The following is a 19,461-nucleotide window of genomic DNA, read 5'->3' as shown; positions in this document are numbered from 1 at the left end:
TCTATTATTTTACTTTGTCTATTATTTTAAATAAGTGATTATTTCGGAGCACATGGGTGGCTCAGTCAGTTAAGCATTTGACTTCAGCTCAGGTCATGATCTCACTGTTCATGAGTTCGAGCCCCGCATCAGGCTCTGTGCTAACAGCTCAGACCCTGGAGCCTGCTTCAGATTCTGTCTCTCTCTCTCTCTCTCTCTCTGCCCCTCCCCAACTCATACTCTCTCTCAAAAATAAATAAACATTAAAAAAAAATAGGGGCACCTGGGTGGCGCAGTCGGTTAAGCATCCGACTTCAGCCAGGTCATGATCTCGAGGTCCGTGAGTTCGAGCCCCGCGTCAGGCTCTGGGCTGATGGCTCAGAGCCTGGAGCCTGTTTCTGATTCTGTGTCTCCCTCTCTCTCTGCCCCTCCCCCGTTCATGCTCTGTCTCTCTCTGTCCCAAAAATAAATAAACGTTGAAAAAAAAATTTTTTTTTAAAAATTAAAGAAGTGACTGTTTCATTAAATTTGTTAGGCCAATACAGTTTTCTCATGGGTTCTTTGTCATTTGTTTTTCCCTGTTTCTTTTTTCCTTTTCTCTGGTAGCATTTTGGGGGAGATAACTGTGCTCATTTCCTTTTTCTTATTTACCTGTGAATGATGTGAACTCTACTCAGATCAGTTATTTGCAAGAGGCCTGTGGAAGGAAGAAACAAGCTGTGTTCTGGACTAGAAGGTAGTCTCTAATATACAAGAAAGCATCTTATGACACAGTGTTTTGTGCATGTGTGTGTGAGAGAGAAAGACAAAGACAATGTATCTGAGAACAAGTGAGAGAAAGTCGTTTAGCCGTTACTCCTTGCCTCACCAAGAAAGTGATTCCTGCAAAGATGGCGTCTCTCTGTATGTTTTCTTATGTCCTCTTCCTTTCCTGCTAGTTCATGCTCCCAAACAATCCAAGAAAGCTCTTACTGCCTTCCTATGCATCCTGTTGCTACTGGAAACAGAAGATCTCTCCCTGACTGCACTGCCAGCTCTATCTGAGATCTCTTCCCGACAGTATCCTCTTTCAATCTCTTCCTGCTTACGGGAACCTTTCTCAAATATTTTGATTTGGGTTATAGGATTCCTGGTCTCACCAAAGATGTAATCTCTGTCTCTCAATCTCCTTGTTGTTTCAGGGTAATTTCAGACAGGAGGGGGTACAAATGCCTATACTCTGCTATCTTAAAAACTAAAAGTCTTGGTTTCGAGTTTTAAAACAACACAAATGAGCTTCCAGAGCTGAAGACTACATGAAGCAAGCACTATATTATATAAAGTCAACAAACTACTTAAGAGAAATGATACTAACAGTAATATGAATAATTCACTTGATTTACAGATGATGTATACAGCAAAAATAACTGAATAGGGGGCGCCTGGGTGGCGCAGTCGGTTAAGCGTCTGACTTCAGCCAGGTCACGATCTCGCGGTCCGTGAGTTCGAGCCCCGCGTCAGGCTCTGGGCTGATGGCTCAGAGCCTGGAGCCTGTTTCCGATTCTGTGTCTCCCTCTCTCTCTGCCCCTCCCCCGTTCATGCTTTGTCTCTCTCTGTCCCAAAAATAAATAAATGTTGAAAAAAAAATTAAAAAAAAAATAACTGAATAAGTCATAATCATGTTGTCTCCTAAAACAATGAAAACTAGCAACATACATAAAATAACATTGATGATGGTATTAGTTTTTGCTGTCAGCTAAAAGCTGCTAAAACAAATACTCTGATAAGGGCAGCTAACAAGATAATAAGAAGAATGTCCTTCGTTTTCAATATTTCAGCTCAGTTTCTTGGGGTTCTAGTAAATAGTACATCAGCATATTGTCTACTGATTCCTATGTAATTTTCTGAAGTGGCACTGAGAGTGCACCATCACTTAGCCTCTTCTGTGCCTGAATTCATAAAGAGAAAGAAAGCATAAAAGGCCTATGTAAACCACGACAGAAACATAAAGACCAAATTAATATCTTGTTCTCTCTTTGGACATGTCTATAATCTACAATTAATTTTTACATGAAATAAACCTCCACAACATATCATCAATCACTTAACTCTACTGTTATTATCAGGATGACATCTAATTAACTTTATTTCATTATTTTCTATAAATGCTGAGGCAATTCAATTGCAAAGGAGGAGTGTTAGCCTGTCAAAACATTCTTCTTTGCTAGCACGATCTTTAAAATGAAAAATGCAGGAGCGGCCTGCATGGCTCAGTCGGTTGAGCATCCAACTCTTGATTTCAGCTCAGGTCATGACCTCATGGTTCATGGCTCAGCATGGAGCCTGCTTGGGATTCTCTCTCTTCCTCCCTCTCTGCCCTTCCTTGGCTCCTGTACATGTGCATGCACATTCTCTCTTAAAAAAAAAAAAAAAAAAAGACTTTAAAATGAAAAATGTGGTACTTAAAAAAAGAGTGGCTTACTGATTTTTACCTCTCAAATATGTCTGGCATCAACTCCCTCTTCTTTCTTCACCATCAATCTAATTTAGACTCTAATTGTCCTCATTTTACCTGGAGCCCCCATCTCTACTTTCTACCTAGCCATAATCTCACCTTTACAGTGACAGATATATCAAGTTGCTGACATATGATTCAAGTTATGCCATGATAAAATTTCTTCAATGGTTCCCCACCACCTACAAACAAAGCTCAAATTCCATGCAATGGCCTTCTAGAGTCAAATTCCATAGGCTTCTTCCACTTCACACACTCTATGATTTTTCCCCAAGAATTCCTGGAATACATACCACACTTTCCTGTGTCTGCTTTTGCTCATTCCCTCGTGTGAAATGTTTTCCCCCATTTCTATACAACCAGCCCTACACCTCTTTTCATAACTCCTCTCAAGTAACCATCGTACAAAGTCTATCATGCTCTTCCGAGTCACAATTAATTTCTCCTACCTCCAAACTCCTAGTTTTACCTTCCTGCAAGGAACATTTATTGCCTATCTTAACAGCATAGATGCTGCAAAAATGCTAAGCACTGGGATACAATGATAAATAAGGTACAGTTTCCTATTTTCTAGGACTTTAGAGATGAGTATAAGTTTCCCAAAGAAGAATGGTGGGGTTGATGGGGATGGAAGGTGTGATATGCCTAAAGAACAGCATGGGGAATGTTTTCCAAAATGCACAGACCCCATTCCTTACCACCCCCACACCAATTAAAAACCACCGCTCAAAGGGCACCTGGGTGGCTCAGTTGGTTAAGCGTCTGACTTCGGCTCAGGTCATGATCTCATGGTTTGTGAGTTCGAGCCCCGCATCGGGGTCTGTGCCGCCGGCTCGGAGCCTGGAGCCTGCTTTGGATTCTGTGTCTCCATCTCTCTCTGCCCTTCCCCTGCTCACACTCTGTCTCTCTCTCTCTGTCTCTCTCTCAAAAATAAATAAAAATACATTAAAAAAATAAAAAAACCCACTGCTCCAGTTTGTAATAGACTTTCTCAGAGACAAACATGGAGGAAATGTATATAGTGTAACTGCCATGAAGGAATAAGCACAAGTGACTATGGGAGCACAAGGAGAGGCAAGTAACACTAACACTTTTACTACTTTGCATTTTGAATTATACCTATTAGTACGTATGAATCACTTCCCTAGCAGCCTAAAACTGACTGAATTAATATCAAGAAGTAACATGTGTGCTAAGTATACTCAAATACATGGCACAGTGCTCAAGAGCACACAAATCATTTTTTAAAGTTTTTATTTTAAAAAGTTCTCTGTCCTGCAGGAACTTTTATGATAAAGCAAAATCTGAAATATGAAAAAGTGATTTTTTTTCAGAATTGAAAACTCATACTTTTTCCACCTCCTGAACAATAAACATTTAAAAATAACATAGAGAGAAATATGGTATAACCAAAATAAAAATATTTTTTGTGTATACATTTCTTTTTACATGGGACATTTTAGCTATCATAATAAAAGTTCTGGGGAGGACAGGTAATGTATTTTCTTACTTAGGTAAAGCTTTCTAAAGAAGGCAGTATATAATTTCTAATGGAAAAGAGAAGGAGTATTGCACAGATAATAAGTTAAAATGAGGGGAGAGGTGCCTGGCTGGCTTAGTCGGTAGAGCTGAGGGTCTTGATCTCAGAGTTGTGAGTTCAAGCCCCATGTTGGTGGTAGAGTTTACTTACATTAAAATAAATAAATAAATAAATAAATAAATAAATAAATAAATAAATAAATAAAATGGGGCAGGGGGAATAAAGGAAAAAAAGACAGCAAATGTTTTCAGAAAAATACATAATGCAGACACTAAGGGAGTTATGAGGTTTCAGTAAACCAAGTATCTTTAAGTTCTAATGAAAACATGAAGTTAATATAAGTGTGGTATATTGCAGCACAGAATTCGTCTCAGATGACATGGAAGCCTGCCGTAACTAGTGCCATAAACTAAGATTTGGCAACGAAGAAGAAAGGATTGGGTAGATCTGCTTCCCAAATGAGCCTTTAATGGCTTATGGGTGTCAGAGCCATCAATCCTCTCGGTCTTTGGGCCTGGGATAGCCAGAGCCCAAGACTGGTCACCTCCAGCCAACAATAAACACATTTGTATCCTTTATTATCAATTCCACTATGTGTCAAGATATGAAAAAGGTTGGAAAAAACTGGTGGTAGATCAAAGCCATACACAAAGGTGACAGAAAAATGGGAAGTTCAAGACAGTTCTAAGGCTCTCTCTACAAGCCAAGAGCAGTATTTCATACTCTTTTGGCTTCCCATTTGCCCCTTTCACATCATTCGTTCTTTGAAGGTAACGGCAATGAAAGACTTTGGGACCTGGGCTTACCTGACATCCCATGACAACACCACCACTCTTTTTGAGAATCATCTGGGTTAGGGATGTTTGAAGGATGTCTAACCGCCTAACTTTTTTATTCCACTTTCCCCTACTCCTGCCTTCTGGATCACCTCTCTTTTTAAAAAAAAATTTTTTTTTCAACGTTTATTTATTTTTGGGACAGAGAGAGACAGAGCATGAACGGGGGAGGGGCAGAGAGAGAGGGAGACACAGAATCGGAAACAGGCTCCAGGCTCTGAGCCATCAGCCCAGAGCCTGACGCGGGGCTCGAACTCACGGACCGCGAGATCGTGACCTGGCTGAAGTCAGACGCTTAACCGACTGCGCCACCCAGGCGCCCCTGGATCACCTCTCTTGACATCAGAGGCCCTCCAACAAGAAATGACCAGCCCTGATAACTAATTTAGGTTCATAAGATGTAGCTCGTCAATGCTGCTGCTAGGGACAATGCCCTCAATGTCCCAACTTATTCAGGGACATTAGAGAGAAAGAGAGAGGCATGGATGGTATGAATTAGACAGAACTGAGATTCAAATGTGGCTTGCACTGCAAAATAAAACAGGAGGCTAACCGACAGAGAAGAGGGTAGTGTAATTAGGCAAAGGCATGATTAGAGAGATGAGGCAGCATTTTAGAAAGCATAAAGAGAAAATGCTTCTGTAAATGTATTCAAGGCGAAGGCATGAAAAAATCAACATCCAGCTGCTAGAAGCAAAAAAAAGGCCTGGTAGATGCTATCCTTCTTCCCTAAATACTGCCCATCCTTCATGTTGTTCATTTCCTTTCCTTTTACAGATAACTTCTGGAGAGTTATCAGTAGCCTGGAAGTTAAAATTAGACTGCAAGGTGTTAAGAATTCTCTTTATCTGCTTATCACTCATTCACTTCTTAACCCTTTGCAATACAACCTCTACCTCAACATTTTGACACCTGATATAAAAGTTTTTTTCTCCATTTGATGCTCCAGAAAGTTGCAAATATATAGTGAGTGACTCCTTACAGAATGACTATGGAGTGATGAGGTTTTGGGAAAGAGTGTCTGGTAACCTAGATAAGAAAGGCTAGCCAAGAAAGAAAGTAAAGATAGGAGGGGCCTGATATTACAAGGGCAAAGGAAAAGGGTGAAGGAAGTGGTGTTGTCTCAGATGCCTATGATTCTCTGCTGGATATAAAATCCAGATGTTAGTTCCATTTACATTCTCTTGCTCTTAATCATTTTTATGAGACAGAGAATGAGAGGGAGGGGCAGAGAAAGAAGGGGACAAAGGATCCGAAGTGGGCTCGGCGCTGACAGCAGCAAGCCTGACGTGGGGCTCGAACTCATGAACCGTGAAATCATGACCTGAGCTGAAGTCAGCTGCTCAACCAACTGAGCCACCCAGGTGCACCAATCATTTTTTTAGAGAGTGAGAGAGTGAGTGAGTGAGCAAGGGAGAAGGGCAGAGGTAAAAAGAGAGAGAATCTTAAGCAGGCTCCCTGCTCAGCATAGAGTCCGACATGGGACTCAACCCCATGACCCTGGGATCATGACAGCCAAAATCAAGAGTCAGATGCTCAGCTGACTGAGCCACCCAGGCAACCCTGCTCTTAATCATTTTATTAGTTATACTTCCCATAATATGCTGGATTACTTATAAATATTCCAGCTGACTGCTGCCAGGTCTTCTTGAACATTCCACTAGCACCTAAAACAAGTAACTGTCCACCTTCACACCAGATCTCTTCCATGACTTGACCATCTATTCTTGTTAATAGTATCCCTATTTCTCAATGATTTATGTTCAAAACAGTTTCTGTGGTTCTATCTAATGAGTCAACAAACTGTATATCCTTCTCAGTGCTTCTAAAAGCTATCATTTCTTTTCCATTTTCCATCTGCAGTATAGTTAGCCTAATTTAATGGCCTTATTACCTCTGCCTACATGAATGAATGTCCTACTACCAGGCTTTCCTCAAAATATCCATCTTAGGGGTAAACGTCAAATTACTTCTAACATACCTCTTGGTGTCACTTCCTTTGCTTTAAGACCTTCTATGGCTCATTTCGTACTATTCTTTTATATGAATCCACTGGTACAGTACCATCTCATCTACGTGCCTTCACCTATGCTACTCCTTCTATCTATAATGCTTTCTCCCCCTACCTCCCGGTCCCTCTCACTGCCTACTGAGTAGTTAAGAGTATAGGCTCTTCAAATCCAGCTCTGCCACTTGCAGCCCGTATGGCTTTGGGCAAGTTACTTTATGTCTCTATGTCCCCATCTTTAAAAAGGATCTATAAATTGTACTTAACTCACAAGGTTGTTCTGAGGATTCAACAAATTAATACATGTAAAGCACTGAATAGCATCTAAGAACATCACAGACTACACAGTAATGCTAGCAAGCATTAATAAGTCATCTTAAAGGTCTATTAATAATTCCCTCTGCTCTCAGACAATTAAAGTCCCCCTCCCTTATGTTCCCACTGCACTGTATATTTGTACTATTTCTGCAGTCAGTCTTAAATTATAGTTCCCAGAGACAGGAGGCTATCATTCATGTTTCTGTATCCCCCAGTATTCCACATTCCAAATTTTTCCACAGTAGAATTTAAGCACAAATTTAGAGTTAAAAAGCAACTTTATACATATGATGGACCTCTGTTGCCCCGGAAGAGTTGTGTGTGGCTGGAAGAGTACAAAGGCATTTGAGATGAGTGACGAATGCAAGCTGCGGCACATGAAGAGTAACAGCCAGAGTTTATGTCACACAGGTCCGTTTGGTTTGCTACCTCATTCATTCATTCTTCCACTAACTTCACAAAAATTGCTGAGCCCTAGGTACTAGACACAGGGCAAGCTGCTAGCAGTTCTCTGTTACAAGACTACAGAGTATAGACAAAAGATTATGGTTACTTCAAAGGCAGTGGAAACGTGGAAGAACCAAGGATTTCTTTTGACCCAAACACTTACATAAGCTATTCTATGGGTTCATTTAAGACCTCCCTTAGTTAGCGTACACATCAGAGTTAAGAACAGTGGTTGTTTTTGGGTTGGGTGGAGTGTAGGTATTTTGTTTTTCTATTTATCCTATGGGAGTATCAATTGATTTTCAAATACAAAAAAAAAAAGAGTAAGTTTAAAAAAAATTAAAGTCTTTCATTCTATGAGTCAATTAACAAGTACTCATTTACTACAGCTCACACACAATAAGCTTCAATTATATTAATATCTACCCATTTTTTGAGTGACAGAATGGTGTTAAACCCAGTTATTTTTAACTGAGCAAAGTCTTCCCCTCAGAAATGCACGTACTTAATTGCTTGGTTGAGGACATTTGGGTACTGAGCTTAGTAAAACTATAGAGCTAATAGAATCAAACACAGGGCTCAGAATGTATCAAGTACTTGGGATAACATATAAAGTGTAAACAATATGCACACATATTAATCTGAATGGACATTCGCCGAAAACCAATAATGGGGTGGTGGGAATTGGGTGATTTTTACATTGTTCCTTATGCTTTTCTATACTGTCCCAATGTTGTTATAATGATCATACGTTATTTTCATAAAGCAATGAACTAACAAAAACAGATGAGGAGCAGGAGTAGTAGTGGTTTAATAATTGCCATATTTGCTAGACAGGATCTAGATCATTGCTACTTAAAAGCTTGGTCCTCTGACCCACAACATCAACATCATGTTGGAGTTGGTCAAAAATACAGAAAGAGAGGCCCTACCACAGACTTAGAATCTACATTTTAACAAGATCCTCAGGTGACTCATATGTCCATTAAAATTTGAAAACCAGTGACCTACAAAGCTAAGGCCTTTACATGTGGGAATAAGAGGAACAAAATCTGCCTTGTTCATTAGTATATCCTTAGCACCCAACAGTAGCTGAAACGCTATTTGTTGAATAAATACGTTAGTGATATTACTTCTGAGTGGGCCATTAGAAAGACAGTGGAGATTATATTTATTTGAGTTACTTGTTTTCTGCCAGAGTCCCCAGAAATGGGTGCTTAATATTTGCTGCAAATGCTGTTAAATTACTTCAATAATGTCGGCCCCAATGATCTACCATTACTACATGTAATCTTTTATAAAAGAACTCCTTGCTCATTGCTCTGAGAGCCACACGTCTCCTTCAATCATTTTTCTAGCCTCCTATTCATGGGCACATCCTCTACTCTATTACATTCCTCAAAGCAAATTTATTTTAAGATTTTAACTACCACCTCTGAGAGAAAACTTACTATTTAAGTTCCAATCTATGAACTCCATCTGCCTACATTTTAAAGTCTATTTCCTGCACCTCAAATTTAGTTATGTTCAAAATTAACAATTTTATTTGCCATCAACTATCTCCCACCCCCATTTCAGAAGAAGGTAGCTCTTCATGCTTAGACTCATGTTTTGTAGGTTTTAGAGGAAAGAGACCACCTCATCCAACAATATTTTACAGAGGACAGGTTCAAGAATTAAATGACAGCCCAAGAGGCTAATTACTGGCAACACCAGAGCTACAATCTGAACCACCTTACTTCCAATACATTATTGCATGCTGGAATTCTGACAGAACTCTTCAGTCTTGTCAATCGCATTTAAATACACTTTTTAGAAACCCAGGTTCTAAATTATCGATCGCCTAAATCCAAGAAACCAAGTCCTATATATTGCTGACATTGCTCTCATTCCTTTTTCTTCCTTTTCAGAGCACACTGCACTTTCCTTCCACTTGGGGTTCCTTCAGTACCCAGTGCCATCCTTCCCAAGTCCTCTATGCCCTGGAAACCTAAGAGACTCTAAAATAGGAATGCCTCTTCCTGCCTTTTCTATCTTTATCCATGGTGCTTAACAGAGGTGGTTCCTGGTAGGGTCAAACCGTACCTATCCTCAGAGTATACCAGCCTTTTCTATTGGGCTTTCCTCTTTCTCAATTCCTAATGTGCTTCTCCATCGCTCATTTTGGTATCTGTCCATAGGCTGACGTTTATTCTATGGAAACCTATCTTCAAAAATAGAACCTGACATCATGTAGGTCCTCTCTTTATGCTTGAGAAAACCAAGGCCCTGAGAGAAGTGACTTGCCTCATGTTATTTGAGAAACTGGTGATGATGATGAAATCTAAACTCAGTTTTCCTCATTCCAATTCAAAGCTTGTAACAGCCCCTTCTATATATATCCGGTCTTTCCCGACATCCCCCAACTGTGCAAACAAAAGGCAGACATCAAAGCCAAATGAAAGTTTACTGGGCATGGCTAGCTGCGCTCACTCATGAAGCACAAAACCGGGGCGCTTCGGTAAATATTTCTCCAAATGAACTAAAAGTTGAACCCACGGGGACGGCATCAAAAGAGAGTTGGTTAATTAAATCATCCCTCTCTGTAAGGCTGTTGTAGTTCTCCACTGCCCATGGGAGAACACCACACTCACAGAGCATCAAAGTACTTCCCCTCTGAGACCCAACGTTAGCTGCTGCCACATTCCTGGCCTTTCCTTTCCGGTACCCACTGCTCCGGCCACTACCCCAGTAAGCATGCGGTACTGCCAAAACCTGGCAGTTTCCTTCATGCTTCTGCACCCTTGCACACATCGGTCCCACAACCTGCAGTGCTCCGCCCTACCCCTCACCCCCAATGCCTATCGTCTCCCAAATCCTGAGATGGCTCTCACCACCCTGCTGAAACGTCACTACCCCGACCGGAGTCTACGAAGGTTTCGATCGGCCTCCAAAACTGAACCTGTCCCCAGATGCGGATTTCTACTTGCTGACAAGCCTAGGAAAGTGGGAAGGACCGCCCTGGCTGTGAACTGGGTATCATCCCCCGTCCCCCGCCCTCCACACGGAGCACGCTCAGCCCGTGGCCGGCCCCGACCACTGGGGGGCTGGGGACACAGGTGCCCAGAATGCTGAGGAATGCCCGGTGGCGGCACCCGAGCCACCGGCGATACCAGCCTGAAGGCGCACACCCATCCCCACCGCGACCAAGCGGCGTCTCCGGTACCTTACCTTGCCCAACAGCAGCGGCAACTCCGCTTTACGGCATTCACAGCAACCGCTGCAAAAGGTGCCGTCAAGTGCAAAGCCGAGGCTCTCTGGTTGCTGTGGGAGACGCTCCTGCCGTGCTGTACTGGACCTCAGCGTATCCGCGGCGCCTGCGGCTTCACCGCCCGAAGTTTACTGATCCCTGACGATTCTTACCTTTTGATATCAGGCCACTTAGCCAAAGCCCTTTCGGCGCTTGCCTTCCTAACTACAGTAGCGCACCGAGGCGACATAAAATTTAGGAAGTGGAGCAAGAATTGGAGGCACCAGCTGAGCTGTGCTTCTTGAAGCGTGTGAGTTTGGCAGATAAAATATAGAATGCCAGTTAGATGTGAATTTCAGATAAACAACAATTTTTTTTTTTTTTTTAAACTGCGTGTGGGCTAAACAGAGGGATTCAGAATAACTCCCTGAATTCTGGTTTGGGTACCATTAGATGAGATGGGGATGTAGTGGGAAATAGCAGCTGTGATTAATATTGCTCGTGAGGTTGAGGTGCACGGCATCCCATCTCCATAGGACTATTACACTCGGGTTTAGGTCTGGAAATATACACGCATACAGTTCCGGCCTAGTTCTTAACTTCACAGTGTAATACAATGAATTGTTAAGGGCCAGAAATGTCAATTTTGACATGAATTTTAAAAACTATACAGCACTAAATAAATTACTGTAATTTTAGGTTCTTTATACAAAATTAATCAGTCCATACTAAAAACTGAAAATACTCCTTTTGTATATTTGAGTTTTCTAAACTTTGTTGTTTGAAACAGCATGTAAAGGTTTTTTTTTTTTTTTAATGTTTATTTATTTTGAAAGACAGAGCGTGTGTGAGCAAGCAGGTAAGGGGCAGAAAGAGAGAGAAGCCTAAGCAGGCTCTGCGCCGTCAACGTGCAGGGCTCAATCTCACCAACTGTGAGATCATGGCCAAAGTCAGGAGTCCCAGGCTTAACCCACTGAGCCACCCAAATGCCCTGAAAAGTTTTAATTTCTCATTTCCAGTTATAAGTTTCTGGTTTTTCCTTCTAGAACTTTTCTGTGTATATACAAGCTTATTCTGTAAAAGTCCTCTTATTACTTAAAACTAGTTCTATAGACTTAGAACTAGTGGCTGGTAGATTAATCGAAAAAGTAGATAACACCCAAAGGAAGGAAGTTATCGAAGATTAAAGGGATTACTGGACACAAGTGCTAACTTGATGGACCTAATATGGGAAATTTTGAGCATCAAAATAACTATCGATTGAGCTAATGAATTGAGCTATCGATTGAAACACGGCAAATATGTAAAAATTCTTCACTTTGTAATTCTTTAAAAATGAAACGCATTAGTCGTAATTGAAGGTTTCCAGGGTGATTGGTTGCCAATCACTATTGCAAAACTTGATAAAGGGAAAAACATCAAGTATTTATCCTTTTGGGGCGCCTGGGTGGCTGAGCCTGTTAAGCGTCGGCCCACGTCGTGATCTCATGGTTCGTGAGTTCGAGACGCACGTCCCCTCTTTGCTGACAGGCTGGAGCCTGGAGCCTGCTTCAGATTCTGTCTTTCTTTCTCTCTCTCTCTCTGTCCCCGCCCCCACTCGTGCTCAGTCTCTCTCTCAAGAACAAATAAACATTTAAAAAAAGTATTTATCCTTTCTTGCATGAACTGTATGTCAGTGTAACCAAAATCCTAATGAGAATTCTAGCTAATAAATGAATGATAGAACAATCACCATTTTGCTATTCCTAATGAAATAATACAACTAACATTCATCAGTAGATGTTAAAACTAAGGTGAAATGTTGCTGGGGACGTTTTAGAATTATTTTTTTGATGGGGAACTTAATAGGTGGTTTAGGCTGGTACCACCTGAACCCACCCCAGTGATCAATCTTATGATTGAGTCTGGGACAAACAGAAATCGTGTATTTCATGACAGGATGGAACAGACAACACACAGCACCACCTGTGAGGGATTCTTGCCTAAAAACCGAACATGCATTTAATAAAACTCTGGATTTAACAAAGTGTGTAGAGAAGCAATCAGCTAAATTCAGAATGTGCCGTGTTCTACAAGATAAATACCCCAGTCTCTTCATTAATGGTATATGGTATTTAAAGAGGGGGGAGGGAAGGAACTACTACAACATCAGAGACTTAAGAGACCTATAAGCAAATGCAGTGTGTAGACCTTGTCTGCATCCTGATATGAAGAAAGCAACCATAAAAAGACATTTTTGAAGCAACTGAAATTTTAATACGGACTGAGCCATTAGATGATATTAAGGAAGTGCTGTTAATTTTGCTAAGAATGTTAGTGGAATGTGGCTGTGTTTAAAAGAGTAAGTCATCATTGATGCATATTGCAATGCTTATAAGGTGAAATGTTTTAAAACTTTAAAAAAGATGATACAAACATGGCAAAATATTAATAACTGGTAAATCTGTGATGAGCATAAAGGTGTTCATTATTTTTTAAATGTTTGTTTATTTTTGGGGGGGGGAAGGGGCAGAGAGAGAGGGAGACACAGAATACGAAGGAGGCTCCAGGCTCTGAGCTGTCTGCGCAGAGCCTGACGCAGGACTGGAACTCAAGCCTTGAGATCATGACCTGAGCCAAGTCAGACGCTTAAGCAACTGAGCCACTCAGGCACCCCTAAAAGTGTTCATTTTTAATAGACTCTACTTCTCTGTATATTTTAAAAGTCATAATAAAAATTAACAAAAAAAAGGGAAATTTTTTCATCAGGTTCTGAGAAATAAATACTTTTCAAATGCAAAACTAATCTTGTTTCATGTAAACCTGGGGGGTGGTGGGGAAGGCAGTTAAAGCAAAGTAATTTCACTGGCCAATCTTTTGATTTCAGCTAAGATCTTTTAAGTTTTTTTTAACGTTTATTTATTTTTGAGACAGAGAGAGAGAGAGAGAGCATGAACAGAGGAGGGGCAGAGAGAGAGGGAGACACAGAATCGGAAACAGGCTCCAGGCTCTGAGCTCGCAGCACAGAGCCCGACGAGGGGCTCGAACTCACGGGCCACGAGATCATGACCTGAGCCGAAGTCAGCCGCTTAACCGACTGAGCCACCCAGGCGCCCCAGCTAAGATCTTTTAAAATATGGATCAACTGGGGCGCCTGGGTGGCGCAGTCGGTTAAGCGTCCGACTTCAGCCAGGTCACGATCTCGCAGTCCGTGAGTTCGAGCCCCGCGTCAGCCTCTGGGCTGATGGCTCGGAGCCTGGAGCCTGTTTCCGATTCTGTGTCTCCCTCTCTCTCTGCCCCCCCCCTCTTTCTGTTCTTTGTTCTGCCTTCCCCCAAAAAAAAAAAAAAAAAAAAAATGTTGAAAATATGGATCAACCAATTGTAGTTTCTCACTGTTTCTCCTATAAAAGCCACAGACATACTGTATCACCTACTATTTCTACTTTATTATTTTAAAGTAGAACAGGAACTTAAACAAGTAAAGGAATCTTAACTTTAACAGTCCTAGGTTGTTTTTTTGTTGTTGTTGTTTGTTTTGTTTTTGCAATACTCCCCTATCATTTACAATTTTCTTGGACACAATGTCTTCTTTTTTAAACCTCTTTATAAGTTTCCCTCTACATTCTTTACAATGTTTCATACTCGTATTTCATTTTGGTTTATGTCATATTTATATAACTACAATGGCTGCCAGCAGTGCAAACAGGTTTGGGAACAAATAGCTAACTGCAGGTAAACTGGTGGGAGCAGTACTTCTCCCAGCAGTACTAGAGTGGAGCCCAGCTGTAAGCCTTCAGCTGTCAGTATGCTTTTAACTTGGTCAGCCAATCCAGTTGGACAAAGGTTACGAGAATGGGTAAAACAGCCTCTATTATAGGCAAAGATCCATCTTTTAAAAATCACTCAGATGGGGGGATTACACACACACATCGTGGCCCATCCTAATATTGTGGGTCCTGGGGCAAGAGTACAAATGGAGTTTGACATATTTTAAATGTCTGAGTAAAGAATTAACCATATTATATCCTTCCACCCTGGCAAATATTCCTTCTCAAGGAACAGTAATCTAGGATCAAATTTGGAATTCTCAGACATATACTGTAGAGTCAGCATGAGAACTAGGTCTGCCTGTTCTTCCCACAAGGTCCTGGGTCTTTCTTCTTTTACTTCTAGCTTCAGCTTGCCACAAGAGTCCTGATAGGCATCATGTACACACCTGTTTGCACATCCAAGGTCCATCCACACTACTCGTAAAACTGCCACTCCTTAAGTATAAAGGCATATACTTTATATAAAGGTACACACACACACACACACACACACACACACACACACACACCTGTAGCACAGTCTGTCTTCAGGATGATTTGGGGAAGAGGCCTGCATCTGTTCTGGAATCAAGCTTTGGGCTGGTCAGGCAGGGAATTCTAGGGCTCTGGCTATCTGGTACACAATGGGTAGGGAACATGCACCCATCCAAATGCGTGCAGTTCCTTGGTTCCTTCAATTTTCCATTCCATGAAGAGGCACAGCAAGTGTGAGGATCAGTGCAGGGACCCCTCTTTCCCAAGGTTAAGTGCACACACGCCCTCATGGTGTCATACTATATACACTGCTGGACTTGCTTTTTCTATTTCATAATATCATGAATACCCTTCCATTGATAGCATATTCTGTAACAGGTATATAGGGTTACTTTAGCACCATAATCTAATCATTCTGGTGACCTTGTGCAAAAGGGGCATAAACATACTACTAGTACCATGCAGTGTAAATGTAAAATAGGATTTAGTAAGGAAAATACTTGGGACAGAAAAGTAGAGTGCAATTTCCCAAGTTCTCATCCCACAGAGATTCGGACAGGCACAGAAGGACTGATATTCCATGGAAAGGACTCTAATTGAGGAAACCAACTCCCACAATGGTCTACATATTCATAGCATTTACTGGGGAAAGGGCATGCAGAATATGTGTAGACAAGTATGTAACAATGGTAGCTTGCCAGTGCAGCAAGTTAAAAAGGGAGACTTCAGAATTGTGGTAGCCCATCCTTTTCTTCAATTAACAGTCGGGTTGCTTGTATTTTGCTCTTGTAATGCTGCAAAGAGTACTGGCTTATTTGTGGGTATGTAAGAGAAATACCTAGAAATGGAATTAACTTTTCAAAGGTATGTGTATTTAAATTCTTGATATTGCTGAACTGTTCTCCACTCCATCTTCTATATGAGGTACTGTTTTCTTACTATCTACATCACACTCCTCTTCCTAGGACTCAAGACTATCCAGTGTCCCTTCATTCTTTTGGTGAAAACGCTTAGTTATAGGAGCTCCAGTCTCATCTAGTCATTGATTGGTTTTCTTTTTTCTCCTAAACTTATCTCAAGTTAGGAAATACTTTTAAAAGATTTAGATTCTGGTCTCTTTTTGGCTACAATCTGCCAAAATGTAACCCACAATGTGACAAGCTCCAAAGACAGAAAAACTAAGTGCTTGATTTATAGTTATAGCATGTTTCACCTTCCATTTATAGCTGCACTGTGTAAAATAGCTACTAGTAAGATGTGGCTCTTTACATTTAAATTAGTCACAATAAAAATTTTAGTTTCTTCGTTTAACTCACCATATTTACATTGCTCAACAGCTGCCTGGATCTAGTGGCCACTGTGTTGGACAGCACAAATATAGAACTTCCCATCACTGCAGAAAATTCTGTTGAACAGCACTGCTCTAAAATATAAACTTTTTGGGCAGAGGGACTATGACTTTTTTTTTAATCTTCTCATCCCCAACAGTACACTGTAGATATTTAATGAAAATTGATAAAAATGCAAGCACTGAAGCAAAGGAAAGCAGAAAAAGTTTAATTTTTAGAGGAGATATTCCAGGTGCTTTTGTAAGAACTTAGGCTTGGTCATTCTACACAGAGCATACAATCATTTCAACATTCAAGTTACTTCACTTTGAATACTTTATTTTGAAGTTAAAAAGTTTAAAGTTTAAAAGGCTTTGTCTTGTTTCCAAGGATAATGAGGCAATATGCTTATTAAAAGACTAGTTTGCAGAACTGAGTATATTAAAAGTGTCCATTAATGTTCTTCATCCGTAACTTAAAGGTTAAACCTGAGGAATTAGAATTTTTATTATCAGAACTGCATAGCAAAACCATGTCCAAATGATAGACATACCAAATAATCTACAGATTAAGATAACCTGTAAGCCATTTAACAAATCCAATTTAAAGCAAAACAAATGTTAGGAGAGATACTAAATGATATTCATGTTAGCAAAGTTTTGAAATGTTTCATATCTTTTAATGCAAAAAAAGTTGTCAAATGGTAAGTGGGCACATACACCTGATATCATTTATCCCATGTCAACAAACTGCTGAATCATTTGGTTGTTTGGATAATATTTGGGCTAAGTTCACTCTGCATGTGGTACTAAGCAGTCATAAATTGAAAGTGCAAATGCCTGAATGGAAACATAGCTTAAAATGTTTATTTATGCTATTCTACACTGACACATGAATGCTGTGAGAGACGTTTACAGTTGTACCAAGTCTAGATAGAGAGTAACAAGTTTGATGAGAAAATACAAAAAGGCCACAAGCATTGCACAAACAAAAGAATGTTAAAGGGCATTATAATCAGGTGGTGTTTTCTTTCCTTTTTTTTTTTTTTTAAATAATCACTTTGAAGTCCTAGTGATACCACTTTAAGCACATGCTTTATTAAAAGAAAGAACATCTAGAAGTACCCAACACTTAAATCCATTATTCACTGAAAATAATGCCTTACATTTACATAGCATTTTACTGTTGTTGAAGCAACTTCACATACTCCATTTCATTTTATTTCTCGCAACAGCCCTGGGAGGTAAGCTGAACAAGTTATAATTATTTTATGTAAGGCAGTGGAGGCCCAAAGATGAGAAATGATTTACTATGCTGAGGTCATAGATCTACTCAGTATATGGTAGAAAGCGATTAATTTTGAATTTAATTACTTTAAAAGAAGTGAAACCAAAATACTTTTTATATCCAGAAATCTTAAAGACTAGTGGTTTTTAATGTAAGTTGTTCCAAAACTTTAATTGTTATATATCTTATAGTATGAATTAGTTATAAATTTTATTTTAAAGAGTCTCCCTTAAATGGTAAATCAGACTCCGTGCTTTGGTACCTTAGAGATATTGAAAATGTTAAAATATATATATATATATATATGCATTCTTATAGCCCTTAGGCTCTCAAAAAATTTCCAATACTAACAGAAATGCCTTTTACCAATTACTTAAAATGTGACTTATTTTAAAACTGGTCCAAACTTACAAAGCTCCAAGCCAAAGCAAACACATTCACCCACCTTCTGCCCTACATACTGTGAAATCCTCTAAATGCCCATTCCCGAGGACCAACTTAGAGTGAATGGGTATCATTAAGAATATGTATCAGTTTAAACTAACAAAGCTCAAATGATTATGAATCAAAAGTGAGTACCTTATATTGACCCAGAAATAACAAATACTGTTTTAATTTAATAATTGGATAGTCTGAGGAGAAAAGTACTATGGCAATCTGTTATTTATAAGCCAGTACTAACCTTTATATGGCAAGTCCAACAATACCTTTTCAATAAAAACAACATATAGGAAACGCAATCCATTTAAACTCCAAATTACTCCAAAAGCTTATCAAATATTCCAGGTAACAAAGCATGTCAGGTCACAAATATTTGTATAATGTGAATACTGTAAGATACACATAAAAGGTTTTGAAAACCATACTGAACATGAGGTAATCGTTCTGTAATGATTAAGGAAATATTCATGATCTATTATAATGTTCTAGTACTGACATTATGAAATGTATGTTTTGTTTAAAAATAGCAAATAACTTTATGGTTACTTGGGTGTTCAGTAAATTTATGCCGACCATACACTTCCCTAAAAGAATATATCCAGTTTAAAATAAAATCAAAGAAGAAACTGTTCTAGATCCATTTTATGTGACTATGTAAAACTAAACCATATTAATGCAGTTAATTTGAATTTTTTATAAACTCTAATAATTTATTTTTAAAAATTTGACTTACTAGCAGAAACATTGTTTTTAAGATGCAAACTTTGTCACATTACTCAAAAGTAGCAAAACTATATGTACAGTAAATCAAACTTCACTAATTGTGGAAATCCAGATACGAAGTACAGCTGCCGTATCACAGACACTTAAATTTATCTGTTGTATGAATTAGCCAATGAATGGACACCGATCTAACAAATATGGGGTTTTTAAAAGAATTACAATGATTTGAAAGTATAGTCCTTAGTATTTTTAGCCGGGAATCATAATATTTTATAGTAAGAAGTCAACAGTGTCCTCTTCCAGAATTAATACTCTTTGAAATCATAATATATATATATATATATATATATATATATATATATATATATATATCCTGTCAATTTTTTCATGTTTTCAAAAGAAAAAAAATAACTATAATTTTACAAGTATTGAGAAAAAATAATCATTCTGGGTAAGTCATGAAATGGAGTATGTGAGCCTAATTATAATATTGCATTACAAATTATTTACTTTTATTATTTGTACCACCAAGGATCGGTCACCAAAAA

The 19,461-nt window shown here is 39.4% G+C and overlaps 1 protein-coding gene across 3 annotated transcripts in view; it reads right to left on the bottom strand.

Annotated features, from left to right (window-relative positions):
• Window positions 1-10,918, bottom strand: part of FKTN (fukutin) — a 101,594-nt gene extending 90,676 nt beyond the window's left edge. For all 3 annotated transcript variants that reach the window (XM_040481887.1, XM_040481889.1, XM_040481888.1), the window contains exon 1: window positions 10,833-10,918. The gene's annotated coding sequence lies outside the window, so the exon portion shown is untranslated. The remainder of the gene's footprint in view (window positions 1-10,832) is intronic.
• Between the last annotated feature and the right edge of the window lie 8,543 nt (window positions 10,919-19,461).

This window comes from Herpailurus yagouaroundi, unplaced genomic scaffold (assembly GCF_014898765.1).
Source record: "Herpailurus yagouaroundi ecotype Mexico unplaced genomic scaffold, PumYag 160, whole genome shotgun sequence".
NCBI classification, from domain to species: domain Eukaryota; kingdom Metazoa; phylum Chordata; class Mammalia; order Carnivora; family Felidae; genus Herpailurus; species Herpailurus yagouaroundi.
Note: the sequence above shows the minus strand (reverse complement) of the source record. Positions and strands in the feature narration are given on the sequence as shown.